Raw genomic sequence first — 13,926 nt, forward strand, 5'->3', positions numbered from 1 at the left:
AGAATGCAGTAATGAACTAATTGTCTCCTGCAAACTCCCCTCCCCTTTTGCTCCTCTTTTATTCCCTCTGGGAGGGGCCATTCATCGTCCGCGTATGGCCTTACTCCTGAGTCGACCCTTGTTCTTTAGCTGTTCCCTTCGTCTGGCAACCCTGCGCATGCTTACACTGGGAACAGGCTCCAGCTGTTCGTCTCCTCATTGATGTCTGTTATGTCCTTATAAGGACATCCGCCCTGATTGGCTGCCAACCATCGGGCGGGAGATTTGAATCCCTGTCAGGGGCGGTGCGTCTGCCGGGAGCGAATATAAGGAGAGCTCCGGCAGCGCACCAGCAGTCTTGTCTTGCTACTTGTAACGAATAAAGTTATTCAATGTATCGAGCTGGTCACGTCTTCTGTTCCTGCGCCTGATCTAACACTGGTGACGAAGGACTAGAGAGGAGAACCTGAACAAGACTTGTGGCATGATCGCCATCCAGCTGAAGACCCGAACCCACAGCGACCCTCAGAATGGCAACTCCGCAAGCTCCGATTGCCGCACTGAACCCATTCGACCCATCCCGAGAGAAGTGGAGGTCGTATATGGTCCAATTTCGGCAGTTCCTGCGAGGAAATGGCTACCAGAACCTCGATGATGAGCGGAAAAGAGCCCTCTTCCCGGCTCACTGCGGATCGGACGTTTTGGAGATGGCGATTGACCTCGTGGCACCCAGGGACATTGAGGAGATGTCCTGGAACGACCTGCAAGAAGCCCTGCAGGAGCATTACGCACCCACAGGCACCCCAATCGCAAACAGGTTCACCTTCCAGCAGAGAAACCAGCGGGAAGGTGAATCCATCAAAGAATTCGTGGCAGCGCTTCGCCAGATCGCTGCCAACTGCGAGTTCGATAATGTGGACAACGCCATCCGAGACCGCGTTGTTTTTGGAATGAGAGATGTGGGTCTGCAAAAGAAGTTCCTCAGCCGGAAGAGGATACCACTCAAAGACGTCCTCGATGAAGCAACAGCGGCTGAAACATCCGAGAAGGCAGCCGCCGCGATGGTGAAAGCTAGAGGGATCCATAAGATCCACAAGTCGGCCCTGACCTCATCAGACGACTCAACAACGCAATCCGAGTCTGATGAGGAAAGGGCCGTCCACAAGGTTTCCCGTCCCCCCAGGCGGGAAAACCCACAGCAGGGCGACCGGGGAGAACGATGTGGCAGCTGCAAAGGCGACCACCCCAGGGCAACCTGCAGATGGAGGGACGCGACCTGCCGCCGATGCCTGAAGAGGGGGCACATCGCCGAGGCCTGCAGAGCAGCAGATCCAGCCCCGGAACCGCCCAGACCACGATTCCGCGAGAATCGCAAAGATAACCAGAGGACATCCAAACGGTCCTCGAACCAGTCCCGGTGCGGGGAGGACGACTATCCCCACAGCAGAACGGTGCACCAGACAACCATCGCTCACACAAGTGATGAGGGGACCACCAAGTTCCACGTGACGCTGATGGCGGAAGGGTCACCGTGCAAGATGGAGGTAGACTCCGGGTCCGCCTACTCCATCATGGACTGGCAGCACCTACAGCAGCTGAAACCATCCTGCAAGAAGACCCAGCTGAAAACCCCTAAGTCGAGGCTTGTGGACTTCAACGGAAATCCCATCGGAATCCTGGGCAGAACCACCATCCACATCAAATACAAGGACTTTAACGGAGAGCTGCCCATCACCATCGTGGAGAACAGCCGACCGAACCTGTTGGGAGTGGAGTGGTTTAAGCCGCTGGGGCTTTCCATTGAGGGCATCCACGAAATCCATAGGGACGAACTCGACACCATCCTCGAAGAGTTCAAAGAAGTCTTCGATGGTAAGCTGGGGAAATTTGTGGGGAGGCCAATTTCCTTTAATCTGGACAAGGGAATCACCCCAATCAGACTTAAGCCCCGCCGAGTTCCGTTTGCCCTGCGGCCCAAAGTAGATGAGCAGCTGGATAAGCTGATCGCCCAGGGCGTCCTGGAACCGATCGATCATGCTTCATGGGAGACCCCCATTGTGACCCCACTGAAGCATGATGGGTCTGTGCGCATCTGCGCCGACTACCGTTGTACCATCAACAAGGCGTTGGCACAGAGCGCATACCCAGTCCCAGTTGTGCAACACCTACTGCACTCCCTGGGATCTGGATCAATTTTCGCGAAACTGGACCTGGCCCAGGCTTACCAGCAACTGCCAGTGAATGAAAAAACGGCGGAGGCACAAACAATTGTCACGCACAGGGGGGCATTCAAATGTAACCGCCTCCAATTTGGAGTCAGCGCAGCCCCCGGCATCTTCCAATCTATGATGGAACGCCTTCTCCAAGGCGTTCCAGGGGTGGTGCCTTATTTCGATGATGTGCTCATCTCCGGTGACTCAAGAGCTCAACTCCTTGAGAGGCTCAGGCTTGTCCTGCAGCGATTCAAGGCCAAGGGCTTGAGGGTCAGGCGGGACAAGTGCATCATAGGAGTACAGGAAGTCGAGTTCCTGGGCTACCTCATTGATAGCACAGGCATCCACCCCACCAAATCAAAAGTGGAAGCAATCCATGAAGCTCCAAGCCCAAAAAACAAAACGGAGCTTCAGGCTTTCCTTGGGTTGCTCAACTTCTACGCCATTTTCTTAAAACAGAAAGCCACAGTTGCTGAGCCACTCCACCGCCTGCTGGGGAAATCGGCTTCCTGGAAGTGGGGCCAGGAAGAGGAAGCAGCGTTCCGGGCCATCAAGGGAATATTGACGTCCAAAAGCGTCCTCATTCAATACAGTGAGACGTTGCCCATCAAGCTGACCTGTGATGCGTCGCCATATGGGGTGGGGGCAGTCCTCAGCCACGAACTGCCCAACGGCACGGAAGCCCCCATCGCCTACTTTTCAAAGACCATGTCCGGCGCAGAACGGAACTACAGTCAGCTGGACAAAGAAGCCCTGGCCATCGTGGCTGGAGTGAAGTGCTTCCACGAATACCTCTACGGAAGACGCTTCACCATAGTCACCGACCACAAGCCACTCCTGGGACTCCTTGCAGGCGACCAACCCACCCAGACCTTCATGTCTCCACGGATGACGAGATGGGCCATCTTCCTAGCCGGCTACTCCTACCGGCTAGTGCACCAGCCAGGCACAGCCATAGGGAACGCCGACACGCTCAGCAGATGCCCGTCGAAAAATCCAGTCGAAGACCCAGCCCCCACGCTCCACCTATTCCATATTGATGACGACGCCAGCTGTCCGGTGTCATCCGCAGATGTGGCCGTTCACACCCAAAAGGACCCCACACTCCGCCAAGTGAAGTCCTGGATCCTCAGAGGGTGGCCATCGGAAAAGCCAGAGGAGAAGTTCAGCCCGTTTGCCAGGAAACAGAAGGAGCTGTCCACCATAAAGGGCTGTCTGCTATGGGGAGACAGGGTGCTGATCCCAAGCACTCTGCAACGGCGGACGCTAGAGACTCTGCACAAAGGGCATCCGGGCATCGTCCGCATGAAGACCCTGGCACGGAGTTACGTCTGGTGGCCCTCCATGGACAAAGACATTGAGCAATGGGTCTCCAGGTGCGACCCGTGCCAAGAAGTCCGCCCAGCGCCGCCGCAATCCGAAGTCGCAAAGTGGGAGACCCCCAGCAACCCCTGGTCGAGGATCCACATCGACTTCACGGGTCCGATGCAGGGGCGACACCTCCTCATCGTGGTAGATGCCTTCTCCAAGTGGCTCGAGGTGGTACCCATGGCATCTACCACAACAGAAGCGACGATCCGAGCCTTGCGCCGTCTGTTCGCCACACATGGTCTACCGGACGTGCTGGTCTCGGACAACGGGCCCCAGCTCACATCCCTGGCCATGGAGTCCTTCCTGGCAGGACTGGGCATCCGCCACGCCCTGTCCGCCCCCTACAGGCCGGCCGGAAACGGACAAGCTGAACGCATGGTCAGACTGACCAAAGAAGCCCTCACCAAGATGGGCCCGGGAGACTGGCAAGAACGCATAGACAACTTCCTCCTCACCCAGCACATCACGCCACATGCCACCACCCACAAGAGCCCGGCCGAAATGCTGATGGGCAGAAGGTTGAGGTCACCCTTGGACCGGCTGCACCCCCAATACAGCCCGGAAGTGACCGCAACCGCCAGCCACCCGCTTCGCGCCTTCAGCAATGGAGAGTCAGTTTTCGCGCTGAATTTCAACGGCTCTCCTAAGTGGCTGAAGGGGAAGCTTGCCAGCACAACCGGCCCCAAATCCTACACCGTCGAGTTGGAAGATGGACAGGTCTGTAGACGTCACATCGACCAACTCCGGAAAAGGTGGGGGGGAGCACACGAAAACCAGCCTGACGAGGGAGGCCTACAACACCCCGGCGAGGTAGGCCTACCACACCCCTGCGAGGCAGAGCAACGCCGTCCCGACAAAGTCGGCCCGGCACACTACCAGGCACTGTCACGTCGGCAGTCCAGCGAGGTAGACCGGGGCCAACCGCACGGGGGATGGCAACACCAACCCGACCAGGTGGGCATCCGGCACAACAGGGCCAGGGACCACCAACCCAGCCTGCAAGTAGACCGGGACCTGCCCAAAGAAGGAGCCGCGCACCCCACCAGTGACGGCAGCCGACACCAGCCCAGCCAGGGAGACCGCAGTTCCAGGCGAGTAGACCGGGACCCAGCCAAGACGAGCACCCCACTACCCATGGGCGAGGGTGGCACACGACTCCCCGGCGAGAGGGACCCCCGCCCATCGCAGAAGACAGCCAGGGAACAACAACCCGACCCGGATGACCCCAGGCACCACCCGACGGTAGACCAGGGACTAGGGGGAAGGGAATGCCAACAACAACCCGGCCAGGGAGACCTACACCACCCCGGCAGGGGAGACCTCCGCCGCTCCGCAGAGGTAGTCCCGCAACAACGGCCCGACCAGGTCGACCACCACCAACCAGATGGGGTAGGCCTACACCAGCCCAACCGAGGGGACCAATGCCACCCCTGCAAGGTCGGACAGCACAACGATAGCCAGCACCACCCACAGCCGGCGGACCGGACCCGAGGGCACCGAGCGGAACCACCACCCAACCGGCAGCAGGCCGGACCGCGACCGAACCGCAGCGCCCGGGAGACCAGGGAGGAGCAAGCGACAGACTTACCGAGACTCAGACGCTCTTCCCGGGTCAGAACCGAGCAACCGAGACGAGGCGATAGATCCACAGGCCAGGAGGAAGACCAACAGAACCAGCCATCCAAGGTCTGCGGTCTGGCCGGAGGCGCTGGGGGTGACCCCGCTCACTCGACAGCCGAACCGAGCCCGGTTCCGGAGAGGGAACCAGGAGACGAAGGAGCCCCGTCCATCCAGGCCGGAGACGGAGAAGAAGTGAGACTGCGCAGGTCAAGTAGGGTGCCGAGGCGTCCTACGTACCTGCGCGATTACGTGACTTTTGTGGACGAGATTTGACAGTTCAGACTAAGGGGGGAGGAGTGTTATGTCCTTAAAAGGACATCCGCCCTGATTGGCTGCCAACCATCGGGCGGGAGATTTGAATCCCTGTCAGGGGCGGTGCGTCTGCCGGGAGCGAATATAAGGAGAGCTCCGGCAGCGCGCCAGCAGTCTTGTCTTGCTACTTGTAACGAATAAAGTTATTCAATGTATCGAGCTGGTCACGTCTTCTGTTCCTGCGCCTGATCTAACAATGTCTGACTGCAAAGGCAGTTGATAACTGTCAGACGGCCCTGGCCCTCTCTCTGCCTCTGACACAGAGCCCTCATCAGAGCCTTTCCCAGACTCCAGGTCTGGCCCATATTCCTCCCCAACCTCCTCACTGTCCGAATCTGCTGCCAGATCCGCTGGTGGGCCACAACAGGTTCCAAGTAATACATCCCCAGCAATAAGAACTCCGAGGCAGGCATATTCCTCAAAGTAAGGGCCTGGTTTAGCTCAACAGACAGAAGCACTGTAATTTAACACCAGCTGTCTGCAATTACTGTAAGTTCAAATCTCGCCAGGCTCAAGGTTGACTCAGCCTTCCATCCTTTCTAAGGTAGGTAAATTGAGGACCCAGTTTGTGGGGGCAATAAGCTGACTTTGTATAAATATACAAAAGTATGAAGGCTATTGCTTAACGCATTGTAAGCCGCCCTGAGTCTCCGGAAAAGGGCGGCATATAAATCAAATTTTTTAAAAAAGAACATTTTATTGGGACATATCATATTGGCACAAGCTTGGTGGAAAACCAGCTCTTAAGTTCCCGGTTTTGCATCCAATTAAAATAAGTTTGTCTCTCCCCCCCCCCAAAAGTCACCAGTCACATGATCCAATCAGCATACAGTCCAGTTGCTAGGTGACCTCAGTCTCCACCTTCTGAACACCTGCAGAAACGTCCTTGATTCTCAGGGGAAAGAATTTTATTTTGGCTACAGCACCTTCTAAGGCTACCTGGCCACCTGTTTCTTTTTAAAAATATTTTTAATTGCATTTTTTTTCTCTTTACATATCTCTATTACATATTTAATAGATCTATGACATTATTCACTTTTCGTCGGGCCCTGAAAACTTATTTATTTCATCTAGCCGGGCTGGCTTGATCCCACTGTTTCAGTTAAATTGAATTGATTTTAATTGGGTTGTTTTAAATTGTGGCCAAAATATTTAATTATTTTTTAAACTGTTTTTAAATTTTGTATGTTCTGTTTTATTCTGGCTGTTCACCACCCTAAGTCCTGCTGGAGAAGGGCGGTATATAAATTAAAACAAACAAACAAATAAATAAATAATTCATACAACTAGAACCAATATTCAGTACATTATATACATATATACTCTTTACCTGGAGTCAGGCAAACTTGCTTTAACATGACGCAATGAATTGTCACCTTGGTAAAGGTGGGAGGTGACTGAAACCGGGCACAAGGAAACAGGGGAAAGAAAAGGAAGGGAGGGAGTGAAATTGTGCTTACAACTGAATTCAGAATAACAGAGTTGGAAGGGACCTTGGAGGTCTTCTAGTCCAACCCCCTACTCAAGCAAGGGACCTTATACCATTCCAGATAAGTGACGGTCCAGTCTCTTTTTGAAAATCTCCAGTTGATGGAGCATCCAGAACTTCTGAGGGCAGGACAAGAAGCAATGGATGGAAACTAACCAAGGAGAGAAGCAACCTGGAATTAAGGAGGAATTTCCTGACAGAACAATTAATTGGTGGAACAACTTGCCTCCAGAAGTTGTGGGTGCTCCAATACGAGAGGATTTTAAGAAGAGATTGGACAAGCATTTGTCTGAAATAGTATAGGGCAGGGGTGGCAAACTCAAGGCCCGTGAGCTGGATTCAGCCCGCGGGGTGCTTAGATCTGGCCCGCGAGGCCACCCTGGAAACAGCAAAGGACCTGCCCTCAGTGCCTCTGGCAGTGGGAGGGCTGCATGAGTTTCCATCCATTGCTTCTTGTCCTGCTTCCAGCTTGACCCCCCTTCTTCTTTGTGGCAGCCCCTCAAATATTGCAAGACCGCTATCATGTCACCCCTAGTCCTTCTTTTCACTAGACTAGACAAAACAGGTTCAAATCAACTTGGTGTCAGACCTGGAAGCTATCTTTTACATTTGGGCCTTCAGGCCTGCCACATTTTCTACTGTGGGAAACTGGGAGGGGGGTTGTAATAGAGTATGGGTGATATGTAGTCAAAATAACATTCCTTTCTCAGAGAGTCAAGGACGCTTTGCCCTGGCACCTGGAGTCGGATGACTGGGAGGTATCTCCAATTTGGACGGTGGATGATTGGACCATGTGATGGACACGTGGGTGTTGGGCAGGGGCTTGAACTTTCACTTGGGTGGGGAAAACCTGGAAACTTTCAGATTTGGGTTTTCCCAGATGTGCCAATATGACATCTTCAATAAAATGGAACTTTGAGGAAATCCAAGCCTGGGAGTTTTCTTTCGTTGGGGGTGTTACTTGGAACCCTGACGATGACACTTGGGCTTTGAAGAATAAGAACAGCATTGAAGCTTTTGAACTCTGAGCTGGAGACCATTCTCTTTTTTTCCATGCAAATATATAAATAGATTTTTTTTTTTTTTTTTTTGCTTAAACTACATTTGGTCTTCAGCTAAGCAAATCGTCAACGCACAGCCACCGTCCTCATTCATTTTGGCAACTCCAAATGGCCTTTTCATTTTTTTGTGTCCAAACTCCCACAATTTCTTCCCAAACTCATATTGTTTTCCAATTATCACCATTCACTGGAGAGTAACATGAAATTATCACCAACCTACAGATACCTAATTTCATACGCACCTGGCTTACAACCATCAGGATGACACCAATTACTTTCTGGCATACATTTTATCCATTTAGACAATTTGTTCATAATTAAGCCTACAACTTCATTTCCCTGGATATATTTAGTAGCTCCGTTCCTAAGGTCAGGTGTCTTGCATCTTTCCCCTTTCTCTTAATTTCACAGGGATAACAACATGCCTATTTCTCATTCCCTTTCCTTCCTTCCTTCCTTCCTTCCTTCCTTCCTTCCTTCCTTCCTTCCTTCCTTCCTTCCTTCCTTCCTTCCTCCCTCCCTCCCTCCCTCCCTCCCACCCTTCCTTCCTTCATATCATCTAACTCAATACTTTTTATTCTGGATGACATTCAGGAAGCACATTGCCCAATTTTTCTCAAACTTATCCCTGGTTCTTTTACAAGTAGTCCTCAATTTACAAACAGTTCATTTAGTGACCGTTCGAAGTTACAACAGCACTGAAAAAAGTGACTTATGACATTGCAGCATCCTTGTAGTTACATGATCAAAATTCAGCCGCTTGGCCACTGACTCATATTTATGATGGTTGCAATGTCCCGGAGTCATGTCATCCCCTTTTGTGACCATCTGACAAGCAAAGTCAGATCGGTAAGCCAGATTATGCTACTAATTCAACAAGTGCAGTGATTCACTTAACAACTGTGCAAGAAAGATCGTACAATGAGGCAAAATTCACTTGACAAATGTCTCACTTAGCAACAGAAATGTTGGGCCCAATTATGGTCATAAGTCGAGGACCTATATTTGTCACTAATCCTTGGAATGTATCAGGAAACTCTCAGCAATCTATGGGTTCTAACCTTCACCCATAACTGTCTAAATCTCATCCATTAATGCTTTTTGGCATACATCTTAGCTTTTTAAAAAATTCATAATTTAATCTATATAGGTAGTTCTCAATTTATGACCATAATGGGGAGCAGAGGTTCGATCTCTAAGCAATGCAGTCATTAAGTGAGTTGCCCCTGATTTTACAATCTTTTTTGCAGTGGTCCTTAAGCAGATCCAGCTTCTCCTTTGACCTTGCTTATCCGAAGCCTCCTGGGAAAGCTTGCAAATGGCCATTGTCGACCCTGGGATTCTGCAAAAGTCCTAAATATGTGCCAGTTGCTAAGCACCTGAATTTCGATCACCTGACCACCAGGATGCTGTAACAACAGTCTTAAAGTGCGAAGACACTTAAGGGAGGACTTTTACAACCCAAGTCACTTTTTTCAACACTATCGTTACTTCAAATGGTTGTTAAATGAACGGTCGTAGTCGTAAGATGAGGACTACCCACAGTTCTATTTCCTTGTAGGTATTCCTCCACTCTACAAGGTCAACCTGACTTTTTTAGATCTGTTATGTTTCTCCTTTCTCTTTGTATCACGGACTCACCCAACATATCTCTTTCTCATTCCATTCATTCATTCATTCATTCATTCATTCACACCTGTTCTTTGCCATTTACTGCTTTTACTGTCAAAGCCACAATCTATACCTGAGAGGGCTTAGAACTTAGAATCAACATTGCCTCACACTCAGAAGCATTTTGTTTGCTCTGCCAGGTTTCATTCTCATTCTCTCTCTCTCTCTCTCTCTCTCTCTCTCTCTCTCCCTTTCTCTCTCTTTCTCTCTCTTTCTTTCTCTGCTTTCTCTCTTTTTCTTTCTCTCTCTCCTCTCTCTCTCCCTCTCTGTTTTTCTTTCTCTCTCTCTCTTTCTCCCTCCCTTTCTCTGCTTTCTCTTTTTCTTTCTCTCTCTCCCTCTGTTTCTCTCTCTCTCTCTCTCCCTTTCTCTCCCTTTCTTTCTCTGCTTTCTCTCTTTTTCTCTCTCTTTCTCTCTCTCTCCTCTCTCTTTTTCTCTGCTTTCTCTCTTTTTCTTTCTCTCTCTTACTCTCTCTTTCTTTTTCTCTTTTTCGCTCTTTCTCTCTCCTTCTCTCTCTCTCTTTCTCTGCTTTCTCTTTTTCTTTCTCTCTTACACTCTTTTTTTCTCGCTTTCTCTTTCTTTCTTTCTTTCTCTCTTCTCTCTCTCCTTCTTTCTTTCTCTCTCTCTTTCTCTCTTTCTTTCTCTCCCTTTCTTTCTTTCTTTCTTTTTCTCTTTTGTTTTCTCTCTCTCTCTTTCTCTCTTTCTTTCTCTCCCTTTCTTTCTTTCTTTTTCTCTTTTGTTTTCTCTCTCTCTCTTTCTCTCTCCCTTTCTCTCTTTCTTTCTTTCCCTTTCTTTCTTTCTTTTTCTCTTTTTCTTTCTTTCTCTCTCTCTCACTCTCTCTCCTTCTCTCTCTCTCTCTCTCACACACACATACACACACACCAATGTTAGAAAGGAATTTGAGGTCATTTGGGGGAGAGTCAATTAAGCCATTCAGCTGGACTCTTGTGAGCAGTTTGTTCCTTCCTTTATTAAATTTAGGAGCCATCTGACTCCCACAAGACTCCTGCTCCTTAGGATACAAGCAATTAAAAAGACACATCCCTGGAAGAGGCCAATAAACACACATAGTCCCAGAACCAACAAGACATTAGCCAAGAGTCTGCATCCACCTTAACTCCGGTTGCAGATTTGCATCTGGGAAATGTAGCAGTTCACATGTGGCTCTGGGACTGGGAAGGCCTGATTCAACCATAAACCATCCAAACATTTTTAGAAGACTTTGGAGGCAATTTCTCTTGGGACAATGAGCGGAGGGGACCTCAGGGTGCCATCAAAATCATGGCAACAGCAGCAAAAAGAAAGTTCCATTTAGACAATTTGTTCATAATTAAATCTACAACTTCATTTCCCTGGATATATTTAGTAGCTCCGTTCCTAAGGTCAGGTGTCTTGCATCTTTCCCCTTTCTCTTAATTTCACAGGGATAACAACATGCCTATTTCTCATTCCCTTTCCTTCCTTCCTTCCTTCCTTCCTTCCTTCCTTCCTTCCTCCCTCCCTCCCTCCCTCCCACTTTAAAAAAACACACTTTTTTGCCAACAAAAGTGCGTATAGTCAAGGCGATGGTTTTCCCAGTTTCAATGGATGGCTGTGAAAGTTGGACCATAAGGAAGGCCGAGCGCCAAAGAATTGAGGCCTTTGAACTCAGGTGCTGGAGAAGACTCCTGGGAGTCCCTTGGACTGCAGGGCAACCAAACCGATCGGTCCTAGAGGAGATCAACCCTGACTGCTCTTTAGAAGGCCAGATCCTGAAGAGGAAACTTAGATACTTTGGCCACCTAATGAGAAGGAAGGTGTCAGGTTTCGATGCTATCTCAAAATAAAGGAATTTCCAAACTGCCGATCTTTAAGGAAATTTTCTCTTTATTGAGCTAGTGATCCGTCCCTGGCTCTTTCGCGGTCAGTACTGACCTTTGCCCCCCAATCCCTCCCTTTCCGATCCCCAATTCTCTGCATCTCATTGGCTATCTTCCAAGCCACTTTCCTCATCCCTCCTCCGTCAGATCACAGGAATGTTCCCCTCCTCCCATCTCTGAAGAGACAGAATCTTCAAAGGAATTAAGTAGGCAAAAATTCAAGCTTCTCCTCTCCTTATATATGTCAGTGCTGGGATGCTGACATCAGGATTCACTGGAGAAGAACCTAATGCTGGGAACGACTGAGGGCAAAAGAAGAACGGGACGGCAGAGAATGAGGTGGCTGGATGGAGTCACTGAAGCAGTCAACAGGAGCTTAAATGGACTCCGGGGGATGGTAGAGGACAGGAAGGCCTGGAGGAACATTGTCCATGGGGTCGCGATGGGTCGGACACGACTTCGCAACTAACAACAACAATTGTGAAATCCAGCATGATCCCCTGAGCTTTGCAAGGTCAGCTGACCAGCAACCAGAGGTGGGTTTCAGCAGATTCTGACCAGTTCTGGAGAACCGGTAGCAGAAATTTTGAGTAGTTCAGAGAACCGGTAGTAAAAATTCTGACTGGCCCTGCCCCCATCTATTCTCTGCCTCCCAAGTCCCAGCTGATCGGGAAGAAATGGGGATTTTGCAGTAACCTTCCCCTGGGGTGGGGAGGGAATGGAGATTTTACAGTATCCTTCCCCTGCCATGCCCACCAAGCCATGCCCACCAAGCCATGCCACACCCACCAAGCCACGCCCACAGAACTGGTAGTAAAAAAATTTGAAACCCACCACTGCCAGCAACCCAAGTTGGAGAAGAAGGATGTTGCAAGGTTGAGTCAGAATTCATACGACTGTAAGCAAACCTGGTGGAATTTTTTTCTGAAGTTGAAGAAGATAAAAGGAGATGGCCAGGCTTCCATATTCAAGGGTTTTCATTCAGGGGCTGCCCCAAAGAAGAGGGAGTCAAGCTATTCTCCAAAGCACCTGAGGGCAGAACAAGAAGCAAAGGGTGGAAACTAATCAAGGAGAGAAGCAACCTAACACTAAAGGAGAAATTTTCTGACAGTGAGAACAATTAACCAGTAGAACAGCTTGCCACCAGAAGTTGTGGGTGCTCCAACACTGGAGGTTTTTAAGAAGAGACTGAACAACCATTTGCCTGAAATGTTATAGGTTTCCTGCCTGAGCAGGGGGTTGGACTAGAAGACCTCCAAGGTCCCTTTCAACTCTGTTGTTCTATATAATAGTTCTGTCCCCATCTCACACACGCACACAAACAGTCAGCCAGGGGTTAAATAAAACTTGCAGACAATAAATTCCTTCGATAACAGGATTGGCAGCAACCCAGTAGCTGCTTGCCAAGAACTTTACTCACAGAGGGAGGTGTTCCTCCTCCGTCAGATAAACCAAAACAAATACACAAAGCCAAAGAATTGTCAAGTCCAGTCCGTATTAAATCCAAGGCAGGCAGATAACGTAGTTTCAGAGATACAATGCGACTCGCTAGTTGTTTAGTTTTGTCCGTCACAGAGCCTGAATGGCCACCACACCCCCTTTTATCCCCTGTGGGGTGTGGTCCATTGACTCAGCTTAATCTCTGGCATGCCTCCTTTTCTGCTGCGTGAGCTTGTCTCTCCGACGCTGGCGTGGATCCAGCCAAGACTTATCTCCATTACTGTCCAACTGCGACTGTTCGGAGATGCCTGGCTCCTGGCCAATCTCTTCTCCCTCGGGAGACACCTGAGGCATTGCCAGAGAGGAGGGTCCTGGAGAGGGAGGCCTGGCCAACTCCTCTCCTTCACCTTCGGAGTCTTCTCCCTCCGATAAGATGGGCTCGGGGGTCAGAGTCACAACATTAATTCAATATAATTCTATATGGGTCAATCCCATCTGCCCTCACCCTGCAAATTTTAAAGGCGATGTCTAGCATCCTATCTCCACTCCCTCCCTTCAGTCCATTCCCTCTTGGATGGATGGACCCACTAAAGGAGAAGAAATGGTTTTGAACAGCCAGTTTCATGCTCTGGCTAAAGACACCAGGAGATCCTGAGTTCTAATCCCACTTTAGGATTATTTTTGTTCGATGAAAAGTAGTTTATACCGAAGTCACTTTCTTCCCACATGTTGGAAACGTGGACAACATATGAAGGATTATTTTTATCAGGTCTGGTAGACTTGTAAAATAAGCCAGAAATTCCCGAGTTCAAATAAATGGAAGGAATTTTAAAGAACGTTCGATGGAAACCGGAATAATTCTTGCTGGTGTTAGAAGAATTATCCTTCTGGGTTCAGCTCCAAGTGGGGAAAAA

Source organism: Pantherophis guttatus, chromosome 1, assembly GCF_059756535.1.
Source record: "Pantherophis guttatus breed Tessera chromosome 1, ASM5975653v1, whole genome shotgun sequence".
NCBI classification, from domain to species: Eukaryota; Metazoa; Chordata; class Lepidosauria; order Squamata; family Colubridae; genus Pantherophis; species Pantherophis guttatus.